This window comes from Syngnathus leptorhynchus, unplaced genomic scaffold (genome assembly GCF_054491065.1).
Source record: "Syngnathus leptorhynchus isolate UIUO unplaced genomic scaffold, UIUO_Slep HiC_scaffold_124, whole genome shotgun sequence".
In the NCBI taxonomy this organism is placed as follows: domain Eukaryota; kingdom Metazoa; phylum Chordata; class Actinopteri; order Syngnathiformes; family Syngnathidae; genus Syngnathus; species Syngnathus leptorhynchus.
In genome coordinates, this window is record NW_028232091.1 from 172,501 (window position 1) to 188,203 (window position 15,703).

The following is a 15,703-nucleotide window of genomic DNA, read 5'->3' on the forward strand; positions in this document are numbered from 1 at the left end:
GCCGCGAGGCGGACCGTCCGGGGCGACTCTCGGCCTGTGTTTTCGGAGCCGGCCGGGCATCACGCTCCCTCCTTGGATGGACAACATTCGTAGTTGACACTTTGTGTCATTTTATCCGAGCAGACGGGCGCCGCGAGGCGACCGTCCGGGGCGACTCTCGGCCTGTGTTTAAGGAGCCGGCCGGGCATCACGCTCCTTCCTTGGATGGACAACATTCGTAGTTGACACTTTGTGTCATTTTATCCGAGCGGGCGGGCGCCGCGAGGCGGACCGTCCGGGGCGACTCTCGGCCTGTGTTTAAGGAGCCGGCCGGGCATCACGCTCCTTCCTTGGATGGACAACATCATTCGCAGTTGACACTTTGTGTCATTTTATCCGAGCAGACGGGCGCCGCGAGGCGGACCGTCCGGGGCGACTCTCGGCCTGTGTTTAAGGAGCCGGCCGGGCATCACGCTCCCTCCTTGGATGGACAACATTCGTAGTTGACACTTTGTGTCATTTTATCCGAGCAGACGGGCGCCGCGAGGCGACCGTCCGGGGCGACTCTCGGCCTGTGTTTAAGGAGCCGGCCGGGCATCACGCTCCTTCCTTGGATGGACAACATTCGTAGTTGACACTTTGTGTCATTTTATCCGAGCGGGCGGGCGCCGCGAGGCGGACCGTCCGGGGCGACTCTCGGCCTGTGTTTAAGGAGCCGGCCGGGCATCACGCTCCTTCCTTGGATGGACAACATTCGCAGTTGACACTTTGTGTCATTTTATCCGAGCAGACGGGCGCCGCGAGGCGGACCGTCCGGGGCGACTCTCGGCCTGTGTTTTCGGAGCCGGCCGGGCATCACGCTCCCTCCTTGGATGGACAACATTCGTAGTTGACACTTTGTGTCATTTTATCCGAGCAGACGGGCGCCGCGAGGCGGACCGTCCGGGGCGACTCTCGGCCTGTGTTTAAGGAGCCGGCCGGGCATCACGCTCCTTCCTTGGATGGACAACATTCGCAGTTGACACTTTGTGTCATTTTATCCGAGCAGACGGGCGCCGCGAGGCGGACCGTCCGGGGCGACTCTCGGCCTGTGTTTTCGGAGCCGGCCGGGCATCACGCTCCCTCCTTGGATGGACAACATTCGTAGTTGACACTTTGTGTCATTTTATCCGAGCAGACGGGCGCCGCGAGGCGGACCGTCCGGGGCGACTCTCGGCCTGTGTTTAAGGAGCCGGCCGGGCATCACGCTCCTTCCTTGGATGGACAACATTCGCAGTTGACACTTTGTGTCATTTTGTTCGGCCTGTGTTTAAGGAGGCGGCCGTCCTCCACTCGGTCCGTGTTTAAGGAGCGACACTCGCGCTCCGGTTCGGCCTGTATTTAGGGAGGCGGCCGTCCTCCGCTTGGTCTGTGTTAAGGGCGACACTCTGTCCATGTTTGAGGAGCCTGGCCCTGACGCTCCTCTCCGGCCTGTGTTTAAGGAGGCGGCCGTCCTCCCCTTGGTCCGTGTTAAGGGCGACACTCGGTCCATGTTTGAGGAGCCTGGCCCTGACGCTCCTCTCCGGCCTGTGTTTAAGGAGGCGGCCGTCCTCCCCTTGGTCCGTGTTAAGGGCGACACTCGGTCCATGTTTGAGGAGCCTGGCCCTGACGCTCCTCTCCGGCCTGTGTTTAAGGAGGCGGCCGTCCTCCCCTTGGTCTGTGTTAAGGGCGACACTCGGTCCATGTTTGAGGAGCCTGGCCCTGACGCTCCTCTCCGGCCTGTGTTTAAGGAGGCGGCCGTCCTCCCCTTGGTCTGTGTTAAGGGCGACACTCGGTCCATGTTTGAGGAGCCTGGCCCTGACGCTCCTCTCCGGCCTGTGTTTAAGGAGGCGGCCGTCCTCCCCTTGGTCTGTGTTAAGGGCGACACTCGGTCCGTGTTTAAGGAGCGGCCCTCGCGCTCCGGTTCGGCCTGTATTTAGGGAGGCGGCCGTCCTCCGCTTGGTCTGTGTTAAGGGCGACACTCGGTCCGTGTTTAAGGAGCCGGCCCTGACGCTCCTCTTCGGCCTGTGTTTAAGGAGGCGGCCGTCCTCCACTTCCTTCCATGCACCACCACATTCGCAGTTGACACTTTGCCATTTTTTCAGAGAGGTGACACTTAGTCGTTTTTTCGAAAGTTGACACTTAGTCGTTTTTTCGAAAGTTGACACTTTGCCGTTTTTTCAGAGAGGCGACACTTAGTCGTTTTTTCGAAAGTTGACACTTAGCCGTTTTTTCGAAAGTTGACACTTAGCCGTTTTTTCGAAAGTTGACACTTAGCCGTTTTTTCGAAAGTTGACACTTAGTCACTTTTTCGCCACAGTGACACCTCCAGCGCGTGCCACGGCGCTTTTCAGGTCTTCTATCCGACCTTGTGCTGTCGAGGACGGCGTGTCCGACGCCGTGGGGAGACCAGCACCATCTCCTCCATACTCGTAAACGGGGTGCTTTGGAAAACGGGGGGAAAGTCGATGAGTACACTGACTACTGGGACCATTTCATTGTACTCTGGCGCACCTGAAGACCAAAAAAGGTACTGCACCTTAGCCCGGGTACCTCACCCCCTGGTACCTCGAGGAGAACTTAGAAAAATTTCGACAAATTTTTGGTGAGCTCCAGGGAGAGAGGCTGATTTTTCGCTTTTTGAGGCCGACCGCCGAACCGGCGCGGGGCGGACTCACAAGCCCCGCAGAGCCGTGGGCACTTAGTCGTTTTTTCAGAGAGGCGACACTTAGTCGTTTTTTCAGAGGCGACACTTAGTCGTTTTTTCGAAAGTTGACACTTAGCCGTTTTTTCGAAAGTCGACACTTAGCCGTTTTTTCGAAAGTTGACACTTAGTCGTTTTTTCGCCGATTTTGCTGGGACCTCCAGGCGAGGACCGGCGTTTTTCGTCTTCCGGGTCCGACCCGGGAACCAGCGCCGAGCGGACACATTCGCTCGCTAGTGCCGTTGGCACTTAGAAAATTTTTCGTTTGTCATGAGCTCCGGGCGGAGACCGGCGTTTTTCGTCTTCCGGGTCCGACCCGGGAACCAGCGCCGAGCGGACACATTCGCTCGCTAGTGCCGTTGGCACTTAGAAAATTTTTCGTTTGTCATGAGCTCCGGGCGGAGACCGGCGTTTTTCGTCTTCCGGGTTCGACCCGGGAACCAGCGCCGAGCGGACACATTCGCTCGCTAGTGCCGTTGGCACTTAGAAAATTTTTCGTTTGTCATGAGCTCCGGGCGGAGACCGGCGTTTTTCGTCTTCCGGGTTCGACCCGGGAACCAGCGCCGAGCGGACACATTCGCTCGCTAGTGCCGTTGGCACTTAGAAAAATTTTCGTTTGTCATGAGCTCCGGGCGGAGAGCGGCGTTTTTCGTCTTCCGGGTTCGACCCGGGAACCAGCGCCGAGCGGACACATTCGCTCGCTAGTGCCGTTGGCACTTAGAAAAATTTTCGTTTGTCATGAGCTCCGGGCGGAGAGCGGCGTTTTTCGTCTTCCGGGTTCGACCCGGGAACCAGCGCCGAGCGGACACATTCGCTCGCTAGTGCCGTTGGCACTTAGAAAATTTTTCGTTTGTCATGAGCTCCGGGCGGAGAGCGGCGTTTTTCGTCTTCCGGGTTCGACCCGGGAACCAGCGCCGAGCGGACACATTCGCTCGCTAGTGCCGTTGGCACTTAGAAAATTTTTCGTTTGTCATGAGCTCCGGGCGGAGACCGGCATTTTTCGTCATTCGAGGCCGACGGGGGAACCAGCCGGAGCGGACACGTTTGCTCGGAAGAGCCGTTGGCACTTAGAAAAAATTCCGTGTCTCGTGAGCTCCAGGGGGGACAGGCTGGTTTTATTCATCCGTAGCCGACATGGGAACCAGCGCGGAGCGGATTGGTGTTGCGCTGCCATATACCTCATCTCTCTCAGGAGTCCCCCCCTTATACGTGCCGATGGTGTTTTGGAAAACGGGGGGTAACTGGATGAGTACACTGACTAGTGGGACCAAGTACACTATGAGCCCCTGGTACCTAAAATGGAAGTATAGAGGCCGACTTTCGGGCAAGATCACGCCGGGTTAGGCTTCCAGGACCTCGGCGAAGCAATTTTAACGGGTTGCCCGGTTCTTTTTTGAACCAGCCCGGTTCTTTTTTTTATCCAGCCCGGTTCTTTTTACACTTCCAGCTGGAGCTCGGGAGCGGCTTTTTGCACAAGATCACGCCGTGTTAGGCTTCCAGGACCTCGGCTAAGCAATTTTAACGGGTCGCCCGGTTCTTTTTTGATCCAGCCCGGTTCTTTTTTTTATCCAGCCTGGTTCTTTTTACACTTCCAGCTGGAGCTCGGGAGCGGCTTTTTGCACAAGAACACGCCGTGTTAGGCTTCCAGGACCTCGGCTAAGCAATTTTAACGGGTCGCCCGGTTCTTTTTTGATCCAGCCCGGTTCTTTTTTTTATCCAGCCTGGTTCTTTTTACACTTCCAGCTGGAGCTCGGGAGCGGCTTTTTGCACAAGAACACGCCGTGTTAGGCTTCCAGGACCTCGGCTAAGCAATTTTAACGGGTCGCCCGGTTCTTTTTTGATCCAGCCCGGTTCTTTTTTTATCCAGCCCGGTTCTTTTTACACTTCCAGCTGGAGCTCGGGAGCGGCTTTTTGCACAAGATCACGCCGTGTTAGGCTTCCAGGACCTCGGCTAAGCAATTTTAACGGGTCGCCCGGTTCTTTTTTGATCCAGCCCGGTTCTTTTTTTTATCCAGCCTGGTTCTTTTTACACTTCCAGCTGGAGCTCGGGAGCGGCTTTTTGCACAAGAACACGCCGTGTTAGGCTTCCAGGACCTCGGCTAAGCAATTTTAACGGGTCGCCCGGTTCTTTTTTGATCCAGCCCGGTTCTTTTTTTTATCCAGCCTGGTTCTTTTTACACTTCCAGCTGGAGCTCGGGAGCGGCTTTTTGCACAAGAACACGCCGTGTTAGGCTTCCAGGACCTCGGCTAAGCAATTTTAACGGGTCGCCCGGTTCTTTTTTGATCCAGCCCGGTTCTTTTTTTATCCAGCCCGGTTCTTTTTACACTTCCAGCTGGAGCTCGGGAGCGGCTTTTTGCACAAGAACACGCCGTGTTAGGCTTCCAGGACCTCGGCTAAGCAATTTTAACGGGTCGCCCGGTTCTTTTTTGATCCAGCCCGGTTCTTTTTTTTATCCAGCCCGGTTCTTTTTACACTTCCAGCTGGAGCTCGGGAGCGGCTTTTTGCACAAGATCACGCCGTGTTAGGCTTCCAGGACCTCGGCTAAGCAATTTTAACGGGTCGCCCGGTTCTTTTTTGATCCAGCCCGGTTCTTTTTTTTATCCAGCCCGGTTCTTTTTACACTTCCAGCTGGAGCTCGGGAGCGGCTTTTTGCACAAGATCACGCCGTGTTAGGCTTCCAGGACCTCGGCTAAGCAATTTTAACGGGTCGCCCGGTTCTTTTTTGATCCAGCCCGGTTCTTTTTTTTATCCAGCCCGGTTCTTTTTACACTTCCAGCTGGAGCTCGGGAGCGGCTTTTTGCACAAGATCACGCCGGGTTAGGCTTCCAGGACCTCGGCTAAGCAATTTTAACGGGTCGCCCGGTTCTTTTTTGATCCAGCCCGGTTCTTTTTTTATCCAGCCCGGTTCTTTTTACACTTCCAGCTGGAGCTCGGGAGCGGCTTTTTGCACAAGATCACGCCGGGTTAGGCTTCCAGGACCTCGGCTAAGCAATTTTAACGGGTCCCCCGGTTCTTTTTTGATCCAGCCCGGTTCTTTTTTTATCCAGCCCGGTTCTTTTTACACTTCCAGCTGGAGCTCGGGAGCGGCTTTTTGCACAAGATCACGCCGTGTTAGGCTTCCAGGACCTCGGCTAAGCAATTTTAACGGGTCGCCCGGTTCTTTTTTGATCCAGCCCGGTTCTTTTTTTTATCCAGCCCGGTTCTTTTTACACTTCCAGCTGGAGCTCGGGAGCGGCTTTTTGCACAAGATCACGCCGGGTTAGGCTTCCAGGACCTCGGCTAAGCAATTTTAACGGGTCCCCCGGTTCTTTTTTGATCCAGCCCGGTTCTTTTTTTATCCAGCCCGGTTCTTTTTACACTTCCAGCTGAAGCTCGGGAGCGGCTTTTTGCACAAGAACACGCCGTGTTAGGCTTCCAGGACCTCGGCTAAGCAATTTTAACGGGTCGCCCGGTTCTTTTTTGATCCAGCCCGGTTCTTTTTTTTATCCAGCCCGGTTCTTTTTACACTTCCAGCTGGAGCTCGGGAGCGGCTTTTTGCACAAGATCACGCCGTGTTAGGCTTCCAGGACCTCGGCTAAGCAATTTTAACGGGCCGCCCGGTTCTTTTTTGATCCAGCCCGGTTCTTTTTTTATCCAGCCCGGTTCTTTTTACACTTCCAGCTGGAGCTCGGGAGCGGCTTTTTGCACAAGATCACGCCGTGTTAGGCTTCCAGGACCTCGGCTAAGCAATTTTAACGGGTCGCCCGGTTCTTTTTTGATCCAGCCCGGTTCTTTTTTTTATCCAGCCTGGTTCTTTTTACACTTCCAGCTGGAGCTCGGGAGCGGCTTTTTGCACAAGAACACGCCGTGTTAGGCTTCCAGGACCTCGGCTAAGCAATTTTAACGGGTCGCCCGGTTCTTTTTTGATCCAGCCCGGTTCTTTTTCCACTTCCAGCTGGAGCTCAGCAGCGGCTTTTTGCACAAGATCACGCCGGGTTAGGCTTCCAGGACCTCGGCTAAGCAATTTTAACGGGCCGCCCGGTTCTTTTTTTGATCCAGCCCGGTTCTTTTTACACTTCCAGCTGGAGCTCAGCAGCGGCTTTTTGCACAAGATCACGCCGGGTTAGGCTTCCAGGACCTCGGCTAAGCACTTCTAACGGGCCCTGGTCCACCCCTGCCAGCGCATTTCAAAACTTGGCATTAATTTCGACCTAAGAGACGAAGTCTGATTTTTTTCTACCACTTGGGCGGCCTTTTTGCACCCAGAACACCCGCACCGGCACCATAAATTCGAAGGGTGCCGAGTGCGTCGGCGCAGATTCTGCGACGGAGTGACACTTCCCTCTTGTGGACATTCGGCGGTAGGTGAAATGCGCACTCGGTCTTCTCTTTTCTTTTCCTTCCAGTGAAACTTTGGCAACATTCTGCGAGCTGCTGGCTTCCAGAACCTCGGCCAAGCAGGTGGAGGATTTTTTTCCACTTCCAGCTGGAGGTGAGGAGGGACTTTTTGGGCAAGATCACGCCGACTTAGCAAGCAAGGTGGAAGTGCCAGCATGCTCCGTGGCTGGAAGTGTGGATGTGCCAGCACCCTCCCTGCCTATGGAAGTGTGGAGCTCCAGCACCCTCCCTGCCTATGGAAGTGTGGAGCTCCAGCACCCTCCCTGCCTATGGAAGTGTGGAGCTCCAGCACCCTCCCTGCCTATGGAAGTGTGGAGCTCCAGCACCCTCCCTGCCTATGGAAGTGTGGAGCTCCAGCACCCTCCCTGCCTATGGAAGTGTGGAGCTCCAGCACCCTCCCTGCCTATGGAAGTGTGGAGCTCCAGCACCCTCCCTGCCTATGGAAGTGTGGAGCTCCAGCACCCTCCCTGCCTATGGAAGTGTGGAGCTCCAGCACCCTCCCTGCCTATGGAAGTGTGGAGCTCCAGCACCCTCCCTGCCTATGGAAGTGTGGAGCTCCAGCACCCTCCCTGCCTATGGAAGTGTGGAGCTCCAGCACCCTCCCTGCCTATGGAAGTGTGGAGCTCCAGCACCCTCCCTGCCTATGGAAGTGTGGAGCTCCAGCACCCTCCCTGCCTATGGAAGTGTGGAGCTCCAGCACCCTCCCTGCCTATGGAAGTGTGGAGCTCCAGCACCCTCCCTGCCTATGGAAGTGTGGAGCTCCAGCACCCTCCCTGCCTATGGAAGTGTGGAGCTCCAGCACCCTCCCTGCCTATGGAAGTGTGGAGCTCCAGCACCCTCCCTGCCTATGGAAGTGTGGAGCTCCAGCACCCTCCCTGCCTATGGAAGTGTGGAGCTCCAGCACCCTCCCTGCCTATGGAAGTGTGGAGCTCCAGCACCCTCCCTGCCTATGGAAGTGTGGAGCTCCAGCACCCTCCCTGCCTATGGAAGTGTGGAGCTCCAGCACCCTCCCTGCCTATGGAAGTGTGGAGCTCCAGCACCCTCCCTGCCTATGGAAGTGTGGAGCTCCAGCACCCTCCCTGCCTATGGAAGTGTGGAGCTCCAGCACCCTCCCTGCCTATGGAAGTGTGGAGCTCCAGCACCCTCCCTGCCTATGGAAGTGTGGAGCTCCAGCACCCTCCCTGCCTATGGAAGTGTGGAGCTCCAGCACCCTCCCTGCCTATGGAAGTGTGGAGCTCCAGCACCCTCCCTGCCTATGGAAGTGTGGAGCTCCAGCACCCTCCCTGCCTATGGAAGTGTGGAGCTCCAGCACCCTCCCTGCCTATGGAAGTGTGGAGCTCCAGCACCCTCCCTGCCTATGGAAGTGTGGAGCTCCAGCACCCTCCCTGCCTATGGAAGTGTGGAGCTCCAGCACCCTCCCTGCCTATGGAAGTGTGGAGCTCCAGCACCCTCCCTGCCTATGGAAGTGTGGAGCTCCAGCACCCTCCCTGCCTATGGAAGTGTGGAGCTCCAGCACCCTCCCTGCCTATGGAAGTGTGGAGCTCCAGCACCCTCCCTGCCTATGGAAGTGTGGAGCTCCAGCACCCTCCCTGCCTATGGAAGTGTGGAGCTCCAGCACCCTCCCTGCCTATGGAAGTGTGGAGCTCCAGCACCCTCCCTGCCTATGGAAGTGTGGAGCTCCAGCACCCTCCCTGCCTATGGAAGTGTGGAGCTCCAGCACCCTCCCTGCCTATGGAAGTGTGGAGCTCCAGCACCCTCCCTGCCTATGGAAGTGTGGAGCTCCAGCACCCTCCCTGCCTATGGAAGTGTGGAGCTCCAGCACCCTCCCTGCCTATGGAAGTGTGGAGCTCCAGCACCCTCCCTGCCTATGGAAGTGTGGAGCTCCAGCACCCTCCCTGCCTATGGAAGTGTGGAGCTCCAGCACCCTCCCTGCCTATGGAAGTGTGGAGCTCCAGCACCCTCCCTGCCTATGGAAGTGTGGAGCTCCAGCACCCTCCCTGCCTATGGAAGTGTGGAGCTCCAGCACCCTCCCTGCCTATGGAAGTGTGGAGCTCCAGCACCCTCCCTGCCTATGGAAGTGTGGAGCTCCAGCACCCTCCCTGCCTATGGAAGTGTGGAGCTCCAGCACCCTCCCTGCCTATGGAAGTGTGGAGCTCCAGCACCCTCCCTGCCTATGGAAGTGTGGAGCTCCAGCACCCTCCCTGCCTATGGAAGTGTGGAGCTCCAGCACCCTCCCTGCCTATGGAAGTGTGGAGCTCCAGCACCCTCCCTGCCTATGGAAGTGTGGAGCTCCAGCACCCTCCCTGCCTATGGAAGTGTGGAGCTCCAGCACCCTCCCTGCCTATGGAAGTGTGGAGCTCCAGCACCCTCCCTGCCTATGGAAGTGTGGAGCTCCAGCACCCTCCCTGCCTATGGAAGTGTGGAGCTCCAGCACCCTCCCTGCCTATGGAAGTGTGGAGCTCCAGCACCCTCCCTGCCTATGGAAGTGTGGAGCTCCAGCACCCTCCCTGCCTATGGAAGTGTGGAGCTCCAGCACCCTCCCTGCCTATGGAAGTGTGGAGCTCCAGCACCCTCCCTGCCTATGGAAGTGTGGAGCTCCAGCACCCTCCCTGCCTATGGAAGTGTGGAGCTCCAGCACCCTCCCTGCCTATGGAAGTGTGGAGCTCCAGCACCCTCCCTGCCTATGGAAGTGTGGAGCTCCAGCACCCTCCCTGCCTATGGAAGTGTGGAGCTCCAGCACCCTCCCTGCCTATGGAAGTGTGGAGCTCCAGCACCCTCCCTGCCTATGGAAGTGTGGAGCTCCAGCACCCTCCCTGCCTATGGAAGTGTGGAGCTCCAGCACCCTCCCTGCCTATGGAAGTGTGGAGCTCCAGCACCCTCCCTGCCTATGGAAGTGTGGAGCTCCAGCACCCTCCCTGCCTATGGAAGTGTGGAGCTCCAGCACCCTCCCTGCCTATGGAAGTGTGGAGCTCCAGCACCCTCCCTGCCTATGGAAGTGTGGAGCTCCAGCACCCTCCCTGCCTATGGAAGTGTGGAGCTCCAGCACCCTCCCTGCCTATGGAAGTGTGGAGCTCCAGCACCCTCCCTGCCTATGGAAGTGTGGAGCTCCAGCACCCTCCCTGCCTATGGAAGTGTGGAGCTCCAGCACCCTCCCTGCCTATGGAAGTGTGGAGCTCCAGCACCCTCCCTGCCTATGGAAGTGTGGAGCTCCAGCACCCTCCCTGCCTATGGAAGTGTGGAGCTCCAGCACCCTCCCTGCCTATGGAAGTGTGGAGCTCCAGCACCCTCCCTGCCTATGGAAGTGTGGAGCTCCAGCACCCTCCCTGCCTATGGAAGTGTGGAGCTCCAGCACCCTCCCTGCCTATGGAAGTGTGGAGCTCCAGCACCCTCCCTGCCTATGGAAGTGTGGAGCTCCAGCACCCTCCCTGCCTATGGAAGTGTGGAGCTCCAGCACCCTCCCTGCCTATGGAAGTGTGGAGCTCCAGCACCCTCCCTGCCTATGGAAGTGTGGAGCTCCAGCACCCTCCCTGCCTATGGAAGTGTGGAGCTCCAGCACCCTCCCTGCCTATGGAAGTGTGGAGCTCCAGCACCCTCCCTGCCTATGGAAGTGTGGAGCTCCAGCACCCTCCCTGCCTATGGAAGTGTGGAGCTCCAGCACCCTCCCTGCCTATGGAAGTGTGGAGCTCCAGCACCCTCCCTGCCTATGGAAGTGTGGAGCTCCAGCACCCTCCCTGCCTATGGAAGTGTGGAGCTCCAGCACCCTCCCTGCCTATGGAAGTGTGGAGCTCCAGCACCCTCCCTGCCTATGGAAGTGTGGAGCTCCAGCACCCTCCCTGCCTATGGAAGTGTGGAGCTCCAGCACCCTCCCTGCCTATGGAAGTGTGGAGCTCCAGCACCCTCCCTGCCTATGGAAGTGTGGAGCTCCAGCACCCTCCCTGCCTATGGAAGTGTGGAGCTCCAGCACCCTCCCTGCCTATGGAAGTGTGGAGCTCCAGCACCCTCCCTGCCTATGGAAGTGTGGAGCTCCAGCACCCTCCCTGCCTATGGAAGTGTGGAGCTCCAGCACCCTCCCTGCCTATGGAAGTGTGGAGCTCCAGCACCCTCCCTGCCTATGGAAGTGTGGAGCTCCAGCACCCTCCCTGCCTATGGAAGTGTGGAGCTCCAGCACCCTCCCTGCCTATGGAAGTGTGGAGCTCCAGCACCCTCCCTGCCTATGGAAGTGTGGAGCTCCAGCACCCTCCCTGCCTATGGAAGTGTGGAGCTCCAGCACCCTCCCTGCCTATGGAAGTGTGGAGCTCCAGCACCCTCCCTGCCTATGGAAGTGTGGAGCTCCAGCACCCTCCCTGCCTATGGAAGTGTGGAGCTCCAGCACCCTCCCTGCCTATGGAAGTGTGGAGCTCCAGCACCCTCCCTGCCTATGGAAGTGTGGAGCTCCAGCACCCTCCCTGCCTATGGAAGTGTGGAGCTCCAGCACCCTCCCTGCCTATGGAAGTGTGGAGCTCCAGCACCCTCCCTGCCTATGGAAGTGTGGAGCTCCAGCACCCTCCCTGCCTATGGAAGTGTGGAGCTCCAGCACCCTCCCTGCCTATGGAAGTGTGGAGCTCCAGCACCCTCCCTGCCTATGGAAGTGTGGAGCTCCAGCACCCTCCCTGCCTATGGAAGTGTGGAGCTCCAGCACCCTCCCTGCCTATGGAAGTGTGGAGCTCCAGCACCCTCCCTGCCTATGGAAGTGTGGAGCTCCAGCACCCTCCCTGCCTATGGAAGTGTGGAGCTCCAGCACCCTCCCTGCCTATGGAAGTGTGGAGCTCCAGCACCCTCCCTGCCTATGGAAGTGTGGAGCTCCAGCACCCTCCCTGCCTATGGAAGTGTGGAGCTCCAGCACCCTCCCTGCCTATGGAAGTGTGGAGCTCCAGCACCCTCCCTGCCTATGGAAGTGTGGAGCTCCAGCACCCTCCCTGCCTATGGAAGTGTGGAGCTCCAGCACCCTCCCTGCCTATGGAAGTGTGGAGCTCCAGCACCCTCCCTGCCTATGGAAGTGTGGAGCTCCAGCACCCTCCCTGCCTATGGAAGTGTGGAGCTCCAGCACCCTCCCTGCCTATGGAAGTGTGGAGCTCCAGCACCCTCCCTGCCTATGGAAGTGTGGAGCTCCAGCACCCTCCCTGCCTATGGAAGTGTGGAGCTCCAGCACCCTCCCTGCCTATGGAAGTGTGGAGCTCCAGCACCCTCCCTGCCTATGGAAGTGTGGAGCTCCAGCACCCTCCCTGCCTATGGAAGTGTGGAGCTCCAGCACCCTCCCTGCCTATGGAAGTGTGGAGCTCCAGCACCCTCCCTGCCTATGGAAGTGTGGAGCTCCAGCACCCTCCCTGCCTATGGAAGTGTGGAGCTCCAGCACCCTCCCTGCCTATGGAAGTGTGGAGCTCCAGCACCCTCCCTGCCTATGGAAGTGTGGAGCTCCAGCACCCTCCCTGCCTATGGAAGTGTGGAGCTCCAGCACCCTCCCTGCCTATGGAAGTGTGGAGCTCCAGCACCCTCCCTGCCTATGGAAGTGTGGAGCTCCAGCACCCTCCCTGCCTATGGAAGTGTGGAGCTCCAGCACCCTCCCTGCCTATGGAAGTGTGGAGCTCCAGCACCCTCCCTGCCTATGGAAGTGTGGAGCTCCAGCACCCTCCCTGCCTATGGAAGTGTGGAGCTCCAGCACCCTCCCTGCCTATGGAAGTGTGGAGCTCCAGCACCCTCCCTGCCTATGGAAGTGTGGAGCTCCAGCACCCTCCCTGCCTATGGAAGTGTGGAGCTCCAGCACCCTCCCTGCCTATGGAAGTGTGGAGCTCCAGCACCCTCCCTGCCTATGGAAGTGTGGAGCTCCAGCACCCTCCCTGCCTATGGAAGTGTGGAGCTCCAGCACCCTCCCTGCCTATGGAAGTGTGGAGCTCCAGCACCCTCCCTGCCTATGGAAGTGTGGAGCTCCAGCACCCTCCCTGCCTATGGAAGTGTGGAGCTCCAGCACCCTCCCTGCCTATGGAAGTGTGGAGCTCCAGCACCCTCCCTGCCTATGGAAGTGTGGAGCTCCAGCACCCTCCGTGCCTAGGGAAGTGTGGAGCTCCAGCACCCTCCGTGCCTATGGAAGAGCCACCTCCGCGGGCATGCTGCTCAACCACGCCGGCCCAGAGTTCCAGCCGCTCGGCTACACTCTCTCACAAGCCCCGCCTGGAGCTCCCCAGCCCGCCCCTGGTACCTCAACTACCGAGGCCAGCCGCTCGACCAGGCCGGCCCAGAGTTCCAGCCGCTCGGATAAGCTCTGTCACTCTCCCGCTAAGCAGCCACCGGTAACGGGGAAATGTCGCCGCCTTGTGGACACGCCGTTGTAAATGAATGGGCTTTCGCACTTAGTGCAATTTTCGCCAGCTCCGTGGCTGCAAGTATGGAGCTATGGAGCTATGGAGCCACCAGACAGGCTGGAGCTCTGGAGCTATGGAAGTATGGAGCTCTGGAGCTATGGAGCTATGGAGCTATGGAGCTCTGGGGCTATGGAGCTATGGAGCTATGGAGCTCTGGAGCTCTGGTGCTATGGAGCTCTGGAGCTCTGGTGCTATGGAGCTATGGAGCTATGGAGCTATGGAGCTATGGAGCTATGGAAGTCTGGAGCTATGGAAGTATGGAGCTATGGAAGTATGGAGCTATGGAGCTATGGAGCTATGGAGCCACCAGCCAGCACCCTCCGTGGCTCAACCACGCCGGCCCAGAGTTCCAGCCGCTCGGCTTCACTCTCTCACAAGCCCCGCCTGGAGCTCCCCAGCCCGCCCCTGGTACCTCAACTACCGAGGCCAGCCGCTCGACCAGGCCGGCCCAGAGTTCCAGCCGCTCGGCTTCACTCTCTCACAAGACCCGCCTGGAGCTCCCCGGCCCACCCCTGGTACCTCAACTACCGAGGCCAGCCGTTCGACCACGCCGGCGCAGAGTTCCAGCCGCTCGGATAAGCTCTGTCACTCTCCTGCCGCGCAGCCACCGGTAACGGGGAAATGTCGCCGCCTTGTGGACACGCCCTTGTAAATGAATGGGCTTTCGCACTTAGTGCAATTTTCGCCAACTCTCTGACTGGAGCTATGGAAGTATGGAGCTATGGAGCCACCAGCCACCCAGGCTGGAGCTATGGAGCTCTGGTGCTATGGAGCTCTGGTGCTATGGAGCTATGGAGCTCTGGAGCTCTGGTGCTATGGAGCTATGGAGCTCTGGAAGTATGGAGCTATGGAGCTCTGGAGGTATGGAGCTATGGAGCCCTGGAGCCCTGGAGCTATGGAGCCCTGGAGCTATGGAGCCCTGGAGCCCTGGAGCCCTGGAGCTATGGAGCCCTGGAGCTATGGAGCTATGGAGCTCTGGTGCTATGGAGCTATGGAGCTCTGGTGCTATGGAGCTATGGAGCTCTGGTGCTATGGAGCTATGGAGCTCTGGTGCTATGGAGCTATGGAGCTCTGGTGCTATGGAGCTATGGAGCTGGTGCTATGGAGCTATGGAGCTCTGGTGCTATGGAGCTATGGAGCTCTGGTGCTATGGAGCTCTGGTGCTATGGAGCTATGGAGCTCTGGTGCTATGGAGCTATGGAGCTCTGGTGCTATGGAGCTATGGAGCTCTGGTGCTATGGAGCTCTGGTGCTATGGAGCTATGGAGCTCTGGTGCTATGGAGCTCTGGAGCTCTGGAGGTATGGAGCTATGGAGGTATGGAGCCACCAGCCAGCACCCTCCGTGGCTGGATCAATGGAAGTGTTTAGGTACCAGGCGGCCAAAGTGCCGAGGCCTCACGCTCGACCACGCCGGCGCAGAGTTCCAGCCGCTCGGATGAGCTCTGTCACTCTCCCGCCGCGCAGCCACCGGTAACGGGGAAATGTCGCCGCCTTGTGGACACGCCGTTGTAAATGAATGGGCTTTCGCACTTAGTGCAATTTTCGCCAACTCTCTGACTTAGAGCTATGGAAGTATGGAGCTATGGAGCCACCAGCCACCCAGGCTGGAGCTATGGAGCTCTGGAGCTCTGGTGCTATGGAGCTCTGGAGGTATGGAGCTATGGAGCTATGGAGCTATGGAGCTATGGAGCCCTGGAGCTCTGGAGGTATGGAGCTATGGTGCTATGGAGCTCTGAAGCCATGGAGCTCTGGTGCTATGGAGCTCTGGAGCTCTGGAGGTATGGAGCTCTGGAGGTATGGAGCTATGGAGCCCTGGAGCCCTGGAGCTATGGAGCCCTGGAGCTATGGAGCCCTGGAGCCCTGGAGCTATGGAGCCCTGGAGCTATGGAGCCCTGGAGCCCTGGAGCTATGGAGCCCTGGAGCTATGGAGCTATGGAGCCCTGGAGCTATGGAGCTATGGAGCTATGGAGCTCTGGTGCTATGGAGCTATGGAGCTCTGGTGCTATGGAGCTATGGAGCTCTGGTGCTATGGAGCTATGGAGCTCTGGTGCTATGGAGCTATGGAGCTCTGGTGCTATGGAGCTCTGGTGCTATGGAGCTATGGAGCTCTGGTGCTATGGAGCTATGGAGCTCTGGTGCTATGGAGCTATGGAGCTCTGGTGCTATGGAGCTATGGAGCTCTGGAGGTATGGAGCTATGGAGGTATGGAGCCACCAGCCAGCACCCTCC